The following is a 14,572-nucleotide window of genomic DNA, read 5'->3' as shown; positions in this document are numbered from 1 at the left end:
AATGAATGAACAGAATATGGTAGATTCATACAATTAAATGAAATACAATAAAATCAGTCTTAGAAAGGAAAGACACACACTATAATACCAATGAACATAGAGGAAATTATCTTGAGTGAAATAACACAGTTATGAAAGGAAAAATACTGTTTGATTCCAGTTACATAACATACCTAGAATACTGTAGTCAAATTCACAGAGACAAGAAGTAGAATGGTGATTGCCAGGGGTTGGAGTAAGGGAGAATTAGTGTTTAATGAGTACAGAATTAAAGTTTTAGAAGATGAAAAAATGTTCCAGAGACAGATGGTGGTAATGGTTGTACAACAAAGTGAACGTACTTAATGCTGCTGAATTGTACACTTAAAAATGGTTAAAAGAGTAAATTTTTGTTATGTATAGATTACCACAATTTTTTTTAACTTAAAGAAAGATAATGGCTGATAATTTTCCAGAACCAATAAAAAGATAGGGATGTTAAACTTAAGAAATCACAATTAATCCCTAGTAAAATAAATACATGTCTAGGTATGTTGGAGTGAACCCACAGACTAACAAAGAGACCGTGTTAAGACCTGTCAAAGCAAAAAGATATCACCTACAGAGGAATGATATTAAGATTGACAACTGATTTCTCAACACCACTATGGAAGCCAGAATGGAGAAGTATAAAATTTTCCAAAAATTGAGATGAAAAATAATTCTACCTAAAAATCACTGCAGATGGTGACTGCAGCCATGAAATTAAAAGATGCTTGCTCCTTGGAAGGAAAGTTATGACAAACCTAGACAGCATATTAAAAAGCAGAGACATCACTTTACTGACAAACATCCATACAGTCAAAGCTATGTTTTTTCCAGTAGTCACGTATGGATGTTAGAGTTGGACATAAAGAAGACTGAGCACCGAAGAATTGATGCTTTTGAACTGTGGTGCTGGAGAAGACTCTTGAGAGTCCCTTGGACTGCAGGAAATCAAACCAGTGAATCCTAAAGGAAATCAGTCCTGAATATTCATTGGAAGGACTGATGCTGAAGCTGAAGTTCCAATACTTTGGCCACCTGATTCAAAAAAGCCAATTCATTGGAAAGGACCCTGGTGCTGGCAAAGATTGAGGGCAGAAGGAGAAGAGGGTAACAGACGATGAGATGGTTGGATGACATCACTGACTTAAGGGATATGAGTCTGAGCAAACTCTAGGAGATAGTCCAGGAAAGGGAAGCCTGGCATGCTGTAGCGCATGGGGTCACAAAGAGTCAGACACAACTTAGTGACTGAACAACAAAAAAATATACTCATTTTTTTTAATTTACAGAAATAAGTGGAAAATATACCCCATGTAATTTTGTGCAGCATTTTAATTCCATTGGTTATGTGTCTGTCTCCTGTATCAGAATACAAGGTCAAAATCTGTGCCTTGTCTTTGATAGCTAAAACCTACTACGGAGCTCGGTAGTTCAAAAACTGTTTATTGTGTGGATAAACTAAACAAATAGCCAGACAAACAAACATAATGCTAATCACACTTTTGGTGATGTACAATAATATCTACATTTGTATCTATCAAAATTTCTGAACAAGAATCAAGATGCATAGTATGGAAATGGGGTAGAATGATTTGTAATAGGAAAATACCCTCGAAAATATGCTGCCTCCTATGTATATCCATCAACATCTCAGTACTAATATAGCCAATATCCCCTTCTACCCAACCTACTGCCATATTTCAAATGAGATTTATCAGTTGTCAACCCAAGAAAATAAATTGCCTTAATATTATTGTTCAAGTCTCTACCTGTGTCAGGAAGCCATAATGCTTTCAGTTTCTATTGATAGGCTGGAGGATTAAAACCAAAACTGGCTTTGAATTATTGTTTGCTTTCTTTTCTTCACTTTCAGTTCTCAATTAAGTATTTTGGGAAAACCCAGCACTAGTATGTGCCAAGGGTTTTGCTGGCAACTCCTGTTCAGAATATTGACTAGGCTGTTACCAAGGACTAGGTGTTGGGTTAACAACTTTAGATGCATTATTTCTCTGAATTCTTGCAACAACACTTCACAGTACAAATGATATTATTATAATGTCAATATTGTGGATGGAAAAAAATAATGTTTTAAGAGATTAAGTAACCCCACCCAGAGTCCTACAGAGCAAGTAAGTAACAAAGCCAAATTGTCCTCAGCACCAAGCAGCTATGGTCTATCTGGGGGTAGAAGAAATTCACGTATGAAATCAATGGAAAACAGTATCTGGTGAAATGCCAAAGTATAGTCCATTAAGCCACAAATTATGTTGGTTATCCAAGCCAGACTGATATTTCTCTGAACCCTGAGGGACATTCAAGAGGAAAGGGCTGAGTTTTATAACAAAATAAAAGTTTATAAGAGCCCTGAGTTATAAACAATAAAGAAATTCAATGATTGAATGTGTCATGAAGGCAGACAAGAGAACTGATGGGAAAATGCCTATAGTGCTAAAAACTTGTATTTCTCTGCTTACAGAGCACTTTCATATATATCACGTCATGTCATCTTCACAGCAACCCTGTGAAATACAAAGTATCTCTATTCACAAGTGAGGACGAAGCATTGATTGAGCGGTTTGCCTCACATCACTGAGTCGTGTTTCAAAGTGATCAGTGTGCAGACACAGACAGAGATCTTTGCCTCTAGCTCACATTTCTGCTCTGTCTCACTGCCACTCAGGACCAGTGTCGGTCTGAATGCTTTTCCCAGCATCTTTCCTACCTTGTCCTTTTCTCTCCCAAGCAACCTGCTGGAGTCCCTGCATCAGTCCAGCTGGTGTCCCTTACCAACTGCCGTGAAAGATTCCAACAGCCACATTCTACACATCCAACCCTTTTGCCTATAGAGGATCAGGGGTTCCCTTGTTCTAGGGGCAAAAAACAGGACTTACTCATGAAGACTTTACCTCCTAAAATTCACAATTATCTTTTTTCTCCTGCAGCAACTTTTACACCACAAACCAAAGAAAATCTGAAAGTTGAATAACTTTCAAGTCATTTGGACTTTTTAAAATCTGAAGGGGAGAAATACTGAAATTTCTGAAACTCTGCTTCTTAATGCCTTTTCCATTTCCCTAAGCTCCCCTCAGATAGTCTAAACTTGCAATCAGTAAATGTTTAATAAGCACCTATTAGGTGCCACAAACAGTTTTAGGTTCTGGAAAGACAGCATTGGACATCACAGAAAACTGCCTCCTCTCATGAAACTTGTGTTCTAGTGAAAAAATGAAAGTGTTAGTCACTCAGTCGTGTCCGACTCTTGTGACCCCATGGACTGTAGCCTGCCAGGCTCCTCTCTCCATGGGATTCTCCAGGCAAGAATACTGGAGTGGGTTGCCATTCCCTTCTCCAGGGGATCTTCCCAGCCCAGGGATTGAACCTGGTTCTCCTGCAATGCGGGCAGTTTCTTTCCCTGTTGAGCCACCAGGGAAGACAGTGATCTATTGTTCTAGTAGTGATCAATAATTATAAGTAAATATAAAGGAATCAACAATAAGTAAATAATAATTAATTCTGGTAGGAGGAGTCAGGTGGTGATGTGCAATGTGGTGAAAAATAATGTTAAGGGGTTAGAAAATGACTGGCAGAATGGGGCCACTTTAAAGACACTTACACTTCCCTGGTGATCCACTGATTAAGAATCTGCCCTCTAATGCAGGGGACACAGGTTTGAACCTTGGTTGGGGAGCTAAGATTTCACATACCACAGGGCAACTAAGCCGAAATCCAGGGCCCATGTGCTTTGGAGTGCATGTACCACAATTGGAGAGTCTGTGTACTACAAGGAAAAGATCCCACATAACGCATCAAAGATCTTGAGTGCTACAACTAAGACCTGACACAGCCAAAAATAAATAAATGAAAAAAATTTTAAAGATACATTCAATGAGGGGAAAGGGCTTTCTGGGGACAGAGCACGTTGTGCTACAGGCCTGAGGTTAGCACACACACAGACCACTCAAGGAAGGATAAAGACCCAGTGTGGCTGCCACAGTGAACGAGGAGAGGGTGGTAGGAGGAGAACAAGTCAGGGACCAGATTCTGTAGGGCCTTAAAAGCTCTGAGGAGATTGCTGCTGTTCAGGCATTCAACATCATTCACACAAACTGAGCAGCTATCTTAGCCAGGATTGTTGGCTGCTGAAAATATCAAGATAACTTTGTAAGGCAAAGTCCTACTGTCAAGAAGGTTATAATGAAAAACAGAGACAAGTAAGCATGCAATTCTATCACAGGGTGATAAGCACTAGCTTGAGTTAACCACAGAATACTGTAGTAACATTTGGGAGGGGACCCAGTGCCGACTGGGCGTATCAGAGAAAGTGACGACTAAACCTCTGATGTCCGTACGGTGACCACATGGAGTGATTAAGCACTTGAAATGTGACTAGTATGACTGAGGAATAGGAGCGGGACTTGTAATTTTAATAAGTTGAAATTTAAAAGTTGAAACAGTGTGGAATATTTTTCTATTAAACACAACTTTATTGTTTTGGTAGGACTACATTCTTTTGCCATTGCATCATGTAAGGTATTATTGTTAGGCTGTGGTGCTCATGCACTTTTTTACTTCTAAAAACATGGCTCCTAGAAATCGTGTGGCTCCTGTAACCTTTCTGTAGATAGCACTAACCTAAACTAAAAGAGAAGATGAGTCAGGGCAAAGTAGAAGGGAAGCCTCTAGGCAGAGCAGGATCTGTGTGCCAAAGCCCAGACAGTGGAGTGAGCTCAGCACTTTCCAGGGACTACGCGTAACTCAATGAGGTGAGCCCTGAAATGCCAGTGAGACAGCAGGGAGACAGGAGGGAAGGGCAGACAGCACCCAGCGCCTGAGAGCTCTCTATCTAATGCCACGGAATCTGAGCTTTATCTTGAGCATAATAGAGTCACTAAGCGATTCAAGCAGGAGAGCTACAAGATCAGCTTGGAATTGTTGAAAAGGTCTCTCTGGGTATTGTGTGAAGGATGAATTAAAGAGGGCAAGAGCCGAAGGAAGAAGGGAAGTTAGTGCAATAACCAGTCAAGGGAGCAAGACGGTGACAGTGGAGACAATGAGAGAAGTGGGTTAACACAAAGCAGTAATGAAAGTTCTGTGGAAAATTCTGAAAGAGATGAGAATACCAGACCACCTGACCCACCTCTTGAGAAACCTGTATGCAGTCAGGAAGCAACAGTTAGAACTGGATATGGACCAACAGACAGGTTCCAAATAGGAAAAGGAGTACGTCAAGGCTGTATATTGTCACCCTGCTTATTTAACTTACACGCAGAGTACATCATGAGAAACTCTGGGCTGGACGAAGCACAAGCTGGAATCAAGATTGCCGGGAGAAATATCAATAACCTCAGATATGGAGATGACACCACCCTTATGGCAGAAAGTGAAGAGGAACTAAAGAGCCTCTTGATGAAAGTGAAAGAGGAGAGTGAAAAAGTTGGCTTAAAATTCAACATTCAGAAAACTAAGACCATGGCATCTGGTCCCATCACTTCATGGCAAATAGATGGGGAAACAGTGAAAACAGTGTCAGACTTTATTTTTCTGGGCTCCAAAATCACTGCAGATGGTGATTGCAGCCATGAAATTAAAAGACGCTTATTCCTTGGAAGGAAAGTTATGACCAACCTAGATAACATATTAAAAAGCAGAGACATTACTTTGCCAACAAAAGTCTGTCTAGTCAAGGCTATGGTTTTTCCAGTGGTCATATATGGATGTGAGAGTTGGACTATAAAGAAAGCTGAGGACTGAAAAATTGATGCTCTTGAACTGCGGTGTTGGAGAAGACTCTTGAGAGTCCCTTGGACTGCAAGGAGATCCAACCAGTCCACCCTAAAGTAGATCAGTCCTGGGTGTTCATTGGAAGGACTGATGCTGAAGCTGAAACTCCAATACTTTGGCCACCTCATGTGAAGAGTTGACTCATTGGAAAAGACCCTGATGCTGGGAGGGATTGGGGGCAGGAGGAGAAGGGGACGACAGAGGATGAGATGGCTGGACGGCATCACCGAATCGATGGACATGAGTTTGAGAAAACTCCGGGAGTTAGTGATGGAGAGGGAGGCCTGACGTGCTGCGATTCATGGGGTTGCAAAGAGTCGGACATGACTGAGCAACTGAACTGACTGACTGAGAGTTCAGGTTGGCAGACTTCCTACTGAGCGGGTGTGAAGATTCCTGTCCTCTGAAGCCATGTCCAGGCAGACGACTAAACTCCTAAACAGATTCAGAATGTGAGGGCTGTCCCACATGGCTGCCCCACATGGCTGGGCTTCCCCTTTCTGGAAAGGCACTGAGTAATAGTTGGAGGGAAGAAAATCCTCCTGAAATTACAGGTGGGCATTTTATCTAGTCCTTAATACTTTGGAGGAGAAGGAAATGGCAACCCACCCCAGTATTCTTGCCTGGAGAATTCCATGGACAGAGGATCCTGGCAGGCTGCAGTCCATGGGGTTGAAAAGAGTCAGAAATGATTGAGCACACACATGCACAATACTTTAGAAGTCAGTATATTCCATGATGCCAGGCACACAGCTCCAGTATTTTCATTTCCTTTGATCAAAAGATGGCTTAATAAACTCACAGATACAGAGAACAGACTAGTGGTTACCAGTGGGCAGAGGGAGGGGAGGAGAAGTATAGGGGTGGGAGAGTGGGAGATACAAACCACTGGGTGTAAGAGAGGCTATGAGGGTGAATATGGGAAATAAAGCTAATCTTTTGTAATAATTGTAAATGGAATATAACCTTTAAAAATGTATAAAAATTTAAATAATAATAATACTTAAAAACTTTTACATAGTAAAGGAAGCCATAAACAAAACAAACGACAACCCTCAGAATGGGAGAAAATATTTGCAAACAAAGAAACTGACAAAGAAATAATCTCCAAAATATACAGTTCATGCAGATCAGTATCAAAAAAAACAATCGAAGAAGAAATACAGAAGGTCAAAAAGCATATGAAAGGATGCTCAATATCACTAATTATTAGAGAAATACAATAAAAACTATGTTGAGGTATCACCTCACAAGTGTCAGAATGACCGTCATCAAAAATCTACAAACAATAAATGCTAGAGAGGATGTGGAGAAAAGGGAACCCTCCTACGCTGTGGGTGTAAATTGGTACAGCCACTATGGAGAAACAGTATGGAGGTTGCTTAAAAAACTAAAAATAGAAGAACCATATGACCCAGCAATCCCACCCCTAGGCATATACCCAGAGAAAACCATAATTTGAAAAGATAACATGCACCCCAGTATTCATTGTATCACTATTTACAACAGCTAGGACATGGAAGCAACCTAAACATTCTTCAACAGAAAAATGGATAAAGGAGATGTGATGCATATTTATAGTGGAATATTACTCACCAATAAAAAGAACAAAATAATGCTATTTGCAGCAACATTACGGAGAAGGCAATGGCACCCCACTCCAGTACTCTTGCCTGGAAAATCCCACAGATGAAGGAGCCTGGTGGGCTGCAGTCCATGGGGTCGCTAAGAGTCGGACATGACTGAGCGACTTCACTTTCACTTTTCACTTTTATGCATTGGAGAAGGAAATGGCAACCCACTCCAGTGTTCTTGCCTGGAGAATCCCAGGGACGGGGGAGCCTGGTGGGCTGCCGTCTATGGGGTCACACAGAGTCGGACTTGACTGAAGCGACTTAGCAGCAGCAGCAGCAACATTGATAAACCTAGAGATTGTCATATTGAGTGAACTAACTCAGACACAGAAGGGCAAGTATCATATGATTTTGCTTATATGTGGAATCTAAAAAAAGGATACAAATGAATTTATTTACAAAACAGAAGTAGAGTCACAGAAAACAAACTTATGGTTACCAGGGAATAAAAGGGGGAAGGATAAATTGGGAGATTGGATTGACATATACACACTACTGTAACTACTATAGAACTAATAAGAAGCTACTGACTAGCACAGGGAACACTACTCAATACTTTGCAATAGCCAATATGAAATAGAAACTAAAACTGTGGATATATGTACAGCTGGTTCACTTTGCTGTACATCTGAAACTAACACACATTGCAAATCAAATGTACTCCAGTAAAAATTAAAATAATAATAAGATAGAGGGCAAATGAGGGGCCCTGATCCTTAAGCTTTATTAGTTTCAGCGTATGTCTAGCTCGGTTCCAATAGTTTTAGGAGGCATTTTGTTCATCCCTCAAACATTTATCAACTACCTAAAGGTTAAAGACACTGACAGACACATGAATGGGATGAGACAGAGGCCCTGCCCTCAAGAAGTCCACCATTAAGTGGAGGAGATAGAAAACAGGCCACCATAGAACTACACGTCAGGAATACAAAGCTAAGAGCTCTCTCCTCGGGTGTTGTGGGGGTAGAAAGAGGAGCGCCTGGCTCACCCGGGGGCAGGGTGGCTGGGGAAGCTTCCTGAGGGGGGTGCGTTAACATTTTGTGTACCATGAAGCCGCAAAATCGGTCCACTGAAAGTAGAAGAGACTAGAATGGCAGACCTGGTTCTGACAGTCTCATCATGGTCAAGATAAATGTCTTACTAACATTGAGATCCTCCACAGGGTAAAATGACAACCCTGCTGGAAACTGAACTGTGTCCTGTCAAAATGCCTATCTTGAAGCCCTACGCCTCCTTTTGACTGTATCTGGAGGTAGGTAGGGCTTTTAAGGAGGTAGTAAAGTTAAATGAGGTCAAAAGGGTGGGGCCCTGACCCAATAGGACTGGTATCCTTATAAGATGAGGTGAGTGCTAAGTTGCTTCAGTTGTGTCCAACTCTTTGTGACCCTTCAGACTGTAGCCCACCAGGTTTCTCTGTCCATGGGATTATCCAGGCAAGAATACTGGAGTGGGTTGCCTTACCCTCCTCCAGGGAATCTTCCCCACCCAGGAAGATCTCCTATGTCTCCTCTATTGGGTTCTTCACCATTAGTGCTACCTGGGAAGCCTTGTAAGAAGGGGAAGAGACACTGGAGATAAGTAGATAGATGTCTATCTCTCTCTCTCTCCCATCCTCCCTCCCTCCCTCCCTCTGTCCCCAGCAAGCCAGGAAGAGAGGCCTCACCAGAAACCAAGTTTTGTGGCACCTTGTTTTTGGACTCATAACCTCCAGAACTGGGAGAAAATAAGTATCTGTGATTTAAGCCTCCCAGGCAGTGGTATTTTGTTATGACAGCTGAGCAGACAAGACGAACCTCCAGAGCAACGCAGTCATTTTCTTACTACACCTGCCCTGAAGCAGAAGACCCAGGAGCAGTGGGGCAGGGCTCACCTCCCTCCATATCTCCAGGGGAGTTGCAGGAACTGTGGCTGGTGCCCCCTCATCTTCTTGGGGCCTCTTCCTTCTTCCCGACAACTTAGCCCCTCCAGGGGGTACGTCATCCTCCCAAGGGTCAAGTTCATAGTTAGCAAATGATTCTTGTAGATTAAGGAGATAGGCTAATATTGCTGAATGAGTCCTGGTAATGTTTATTTCTTTTTATTTTATTTTATTTTGGCTGCACTGAGCAGTATGTGGGATTTAGTTTCCTGACCAGGGGGTAAACCCATACCCGCTGCAGTGGAAGCATGGAGTCTTAACTGGACTGTGAGGGAAGTTATCTTTTTTTTTTTTTTTTCATTTTTTTTTAATTTTATTTTTATCTTATAGTCCTGGTACTATTTAGAAAGAGCCTGGCTTGGCCACTGTCCTGGGTATAAGACCCCAGGCAAATCAAGTCCTGTCTGAACTGTGAAATGAGGAGGTGGGCTAAGTCATCCCTAAGCTCCCTTCTGCTTCAGTGGTTCTAGGACTCTAAGCTATGGTCACTTTCAAGGGCCTCTGAGTACGGAAATGCCTCTGGGTCCCACCAGAAGGAATCCTTCTGGCCAGGAGAACTCCCCATGCATGTGCACTTAGTTGCACAGACATGTCCAACTCTTTGCACCCCCATGGACTGTAGCCCACCAGGTTACTCTGTCTATGAGATTTCCCAGGCAATAGTGCTGGAGTGGGTTGCCATGCCCTTCTCCAGGGGATCTTCCCAACCCAGGGATCGAACCCAGGTCCCCTGCACTGCAGGTGGATTCTTTACCGTCTGAGCCAACAGGGAAGCCCACTTCTGGCCAGGAGACCTTCCCAGAGGTCCTCAAATCACCCTTGGGTGCACAGGCAATTCTACTATCTACTCAGAAGTCTCAGAGTCTCCTGCTTTTCAGGACTTTTGAAGTCACAATGTATTTGTGGGAGGTGGGAGTTCAGAGGTTTCCCTGGAAGGTTCTGATTAGCAAGAAATAGAAAAAGTCTTTGCCCAGATACAGGAGGAGTCTCTGCAGTGTAACTTCCACTTGAAAAAAAAAAAGCATAAAATGTCAGGGAAGAAATTGCTGAGTGCAGTGTCCTGAGCATGTGGTGCAAGGAAGTGTCTTAATTTCCCAAAGGATGTGCAAAAGTTTGCCAATCTAACCTTCATTTTGGCTTGGATATTCAAATGCTGTGTGAGCCAATGTGCCAGAGTTGCAACTAGTCAAAGTGGCAGGGTCTGAAACCCAGGGTCTCTGAGGTAACGTGGAGGCAGGAAACATCTCTTCTTATAAATCTACAATCTGTGCACCTTAGAGGACGCATGCATGCTAAGTCACTTCTGTCGTGTCCAACTCTGATACCCTATGGACTGTAGCCCACCAGGCTCCTCTGTCCATAGGATCCTCCAGCAAGAACGTTGGAGTGGGTTGCCATGCCCTCCTCCAGGGGATCTTCCCAACCCAGGGATCAAACTTGAGTCTCCTGTGGCTCCTGCATTGCAGGTGGATTCTTTACCACTGAGCCACCAGGGAAGTCCCCACCTTAGAATATATACAAATTGAAATTATATTGAAGTTGAAAGAGAATTCAAGGACAAGTTACAGCCATTCACTTAGGTACTTACCAAAATGACTTTGAAATACGAATTTTTTTCATATGCATCCAAATTCCCAAATGACTGTAAGCTCTGAATGACCACCTATTATTTTTATGTCTCTTCCTTGATACTTAGTATGTTCATTGCAAATTATGTTTTTTAACTTTGCCTCTGACATCAGCAGTTTGGGAGTTTTTCACATCAATGCTCCAGTTCTCCAACACCAACAATTTGATTTAGTTCAATTCTGAATCTAACTCCTGGAGTTCATGTCCCACACGCCTGCCTCCACTTCAGACACAAGACACAAATGAGGTGCCAAGCTACGCTGCTTGGCTAACTGCAAATTTGAGGGTTTCCACAACCACCCCCCTCAGGTTCCATAATTGGCTAGAATGACTCATAGAATTCAAGAAAACACTCTGTTTACTAGTTTATTATAAGGGATGCTCAGGAACAGCCACGTGGAAGAAATACATAAGGCAAAGTATGAGGTGGGGGTGGGGCAGTACGTGGAGTCTTTATGTCTTTTCTGGGTACAGCACCATTCCAGCACATTATTGTGTTTGCCAACCTGGAAACTCCATGGGTCCCCTTGTTTCTGTAACCCATCTCCAGACCCCTCCTCTCCCTGGTGTCAGAGAGTAAGGCTGAAAGTTTGATCTTTCTAGTGACCAACCTTCATCTTGAAGCTGTCTAGAGGTCCCACCCTGGGTCAGGTCATTAGCAAAAACTCAGGTGTGATCAAAAGAGGCTCTTTATAAATAACAGAAGATGCTCATATTAGGAAATTCCAAGGACTTTAGGAGCTCTATGCCAAGAATCTGAGACAAAGACTAAATATATATTTTTTATTAGACCACAATTGCACACATGTTCTTAGTGAAACATGTGTCAGTTAACTTCTTGACTAACTTGAAATAAAAAAAGCGTAAGTAAATGGAAACAAGGAAGTAAATATGGCTAAGAAACCCCCTTTCCCTGAAATCAGAAAGTTCATGGAGGGCCCTTGTGTTTGTGACAGGCCATTCTGCCAGGAGAATGTACACTGCCATACATCCACTTGAATTTCGTGAAAGAACAGATAAAACAACATACATTTTGGCTTTTTTTTTTTTTTTTTTTTTGCTGTTGTTACAAAACTAAATCTCTTATTTAGGAGTTTCCATAGATTTAACTGGGGTTTCCCTGGTGGCTTAGCAGTGAAGAATTCTTTGGCTCTGTGCAGGAGCCACAGAAGACTTGGTTTTAATCCCTGGGTCAGGAAGATATCCTGGAGGGGGGCATGGCAACCCACTCCAGTATCCTTGCTATCCATAGGAGCCTGGCAGACTACAGTCCATACGGTTGCAAAGAGTCGGACAGGACTGAAGTGACTTAGCACCCATGCACACAGAGATTTAATTAATTTTGAGGCTCCCTGACTATTCCTTATTCTCTGAACCCTTCGTTGAAGCCTTGAGCTCTAATAGGATAACAGAAAGCAGAGGCTGGAGTGCAGCGCACTTGGCACCTCTGCTGCTGAGAAGCCTGTCATTCCCACAGGCTGGCGAGCAGCTGCATCTCAGAGGCAGTGGGCAGTGGAAATGCATCAGCACCAGGAGAGTGCCGGAGCAGGTCAGCAGGGCCCGCCACGGTCATCCGGTCATCCGTTACGCAGGGGGATTGGCTGCTGCTCAGGAGCTCCTTCTGCACATTCCGAGGGCTCTCGTGTTACAAAGCATAGCGGGCTCACGCTCCCCAAGACGGCTGCTCCGAGACGCCTGCCTGGGCCACCGTGGTGGCCGGTTAGAGTCTGTCACCTGTTGTTACCTGAAATGGGGATTATCTAAGGAAGCGCAGTTGGATATTTGGTACTCGGGAATTCCTGGACCTTCAGCTAAGGAACCTCAAGAGATTATACCTTGTTCACTCACAGTGTTCATATTTACATCAAGAATAGTGGAAGCTGGAGACTGTCCATTAACCCCTGATCAGTTCCAATCTGTGGGGGCAAAAGGCTGACATACAATTTCTGGCTCAGCAGTAGAGAGAGGCCTGGGTGAAACTGAAGTTTTGCTGTCCTGTTAATCCATTTCAAATCTGAAATCGGGCTCTATTTATGTGATGTCTGCTCTTTCCTGCTGCTTCCTATCCTAGCAAGGCCCAAATCAGGAAATGTTAGGGAAACCAACTCTGATGGTTTGCCTGGAGCTGAAGTTCCTGGGACATAGGACTTTCAATGCTAAAACCATGGAAGTCCAAATTCTAAAACCAGGGTAAAAAACAAGGAAGTCCAAGACCACAGTTCCAGGCAAACTCTGATGAGTTGGTCACTGGAGGAAATGGCCAGGACTGACCTGAAACAAATATAATCTCAGTCTCAGATAGATGCTTATGAGGCTAGATTCAGGATCTGGTATTTTTTTTTAAGATTGTTATACTGTTTTCTTGGATTTGGCAATAAATATTTTATGGAGTTATACAAAACGAATCTCTATAGCAATTGAGAGGGCAAGCATAGAGACTCCAGAATAAAAAATAATTCACAAAAATATAAGGTTTATGAGAGCGGGCCATTATGATTTCTGTATCCCTATCACTTAGCCCACTGCATACAACATAGCAGATATCCAATAAATGTTTGGTAAATAAATGTGTAAACAGAAAAGGTCCAGTTCTGGCTCTCTCATTACTAGATATGTGGCATTAATCAAGTTAATCAACTTTTGAAAGCCTCTGTTTCTTCATCTATAAAATGGGGATTATAATTATCAGCTGCTTTACAGTTTTATGGGTTCAATTATACCCCTTCAAAATTCACATGTTAAAGTCCTAACTTCCAGTACTTCAGAAGATAACTTTATTTGGAGATAAGTTCTTTAAAGAGGTAATTAAGTTAAAAGGAAGCCTTTAGCAGAGGCCCTAATCCAATCTGATTTATAAGAAGAGGAAGTTTGAATACAACAAGACACCAGACAGGCGCAAGATCATGTGAGGACACAGTAAAGAGACAGCCAAGGAGAGAGGTCTTAGGAAACCAAACCTGCAGGCACCTCAGTCTTGGACTTCTAGCCTCCAGAACTGTGGGAAAATTAATTTCTGTTGTTTAAGCCACTCAGTCTGTAGTACTTTGTTATAGCAACCCCAGCAAACTAATATGATAATGATTAAAAGAATAACACACATAAATCACCTAGCACACGAATGCTCAGTAACATTTCTTGTTCTTATGATTATCAGTATTTACCATTAATAAAAATATCTGCACAGGGCACTGAAGATTATTTAGTATGTACAAAACCATACAGAAAGGATGGGTGGAATTTTTGTCCCCACTGGTGAATCTTGGAGCAGTGGACGTAGAAAACTGCTCTTGCCCTGCATCCTGACCACCATGCTGGCATCACAGAAGAGTCTGTATTTCAGTAAACAACATTCTAGCCCAGAGCTTCTCAGGCGTTAAGGTGCACCTGAGGATCACCTGAGGATCTTGTTAAAATGAGGATCTTGTTCTGATTTAGTGGGATGGGTGTGGGGCCAGCAAGTCTGCATTTCTAATAAGGGTGGAGTGATTCTCAGGCTTCCAGTCAGAGGACCACACCAGGCAACAGTGAAGAAGCTGGTTGTTTGATCCCAAGTGAGCTAGATGGGCCCCAGGCTGAGCAGCTG

The sequence above is a fragment of the Cervus elaphus genome, chromosome 20, assembly GCF_910594005.1.
Source record: "Cervus elaphus chromosome 20, mCerEla1.1, whole genome shotgun sequence".
Lineage (NCBI taxonomy): Eukaryota > Metazoa > Chordata > Mammalia > Artiodactyla > Cervidae > Cervus > Cervus elaphus.
Note: the sequence above shows the minus strand (reverse complement) of the source record.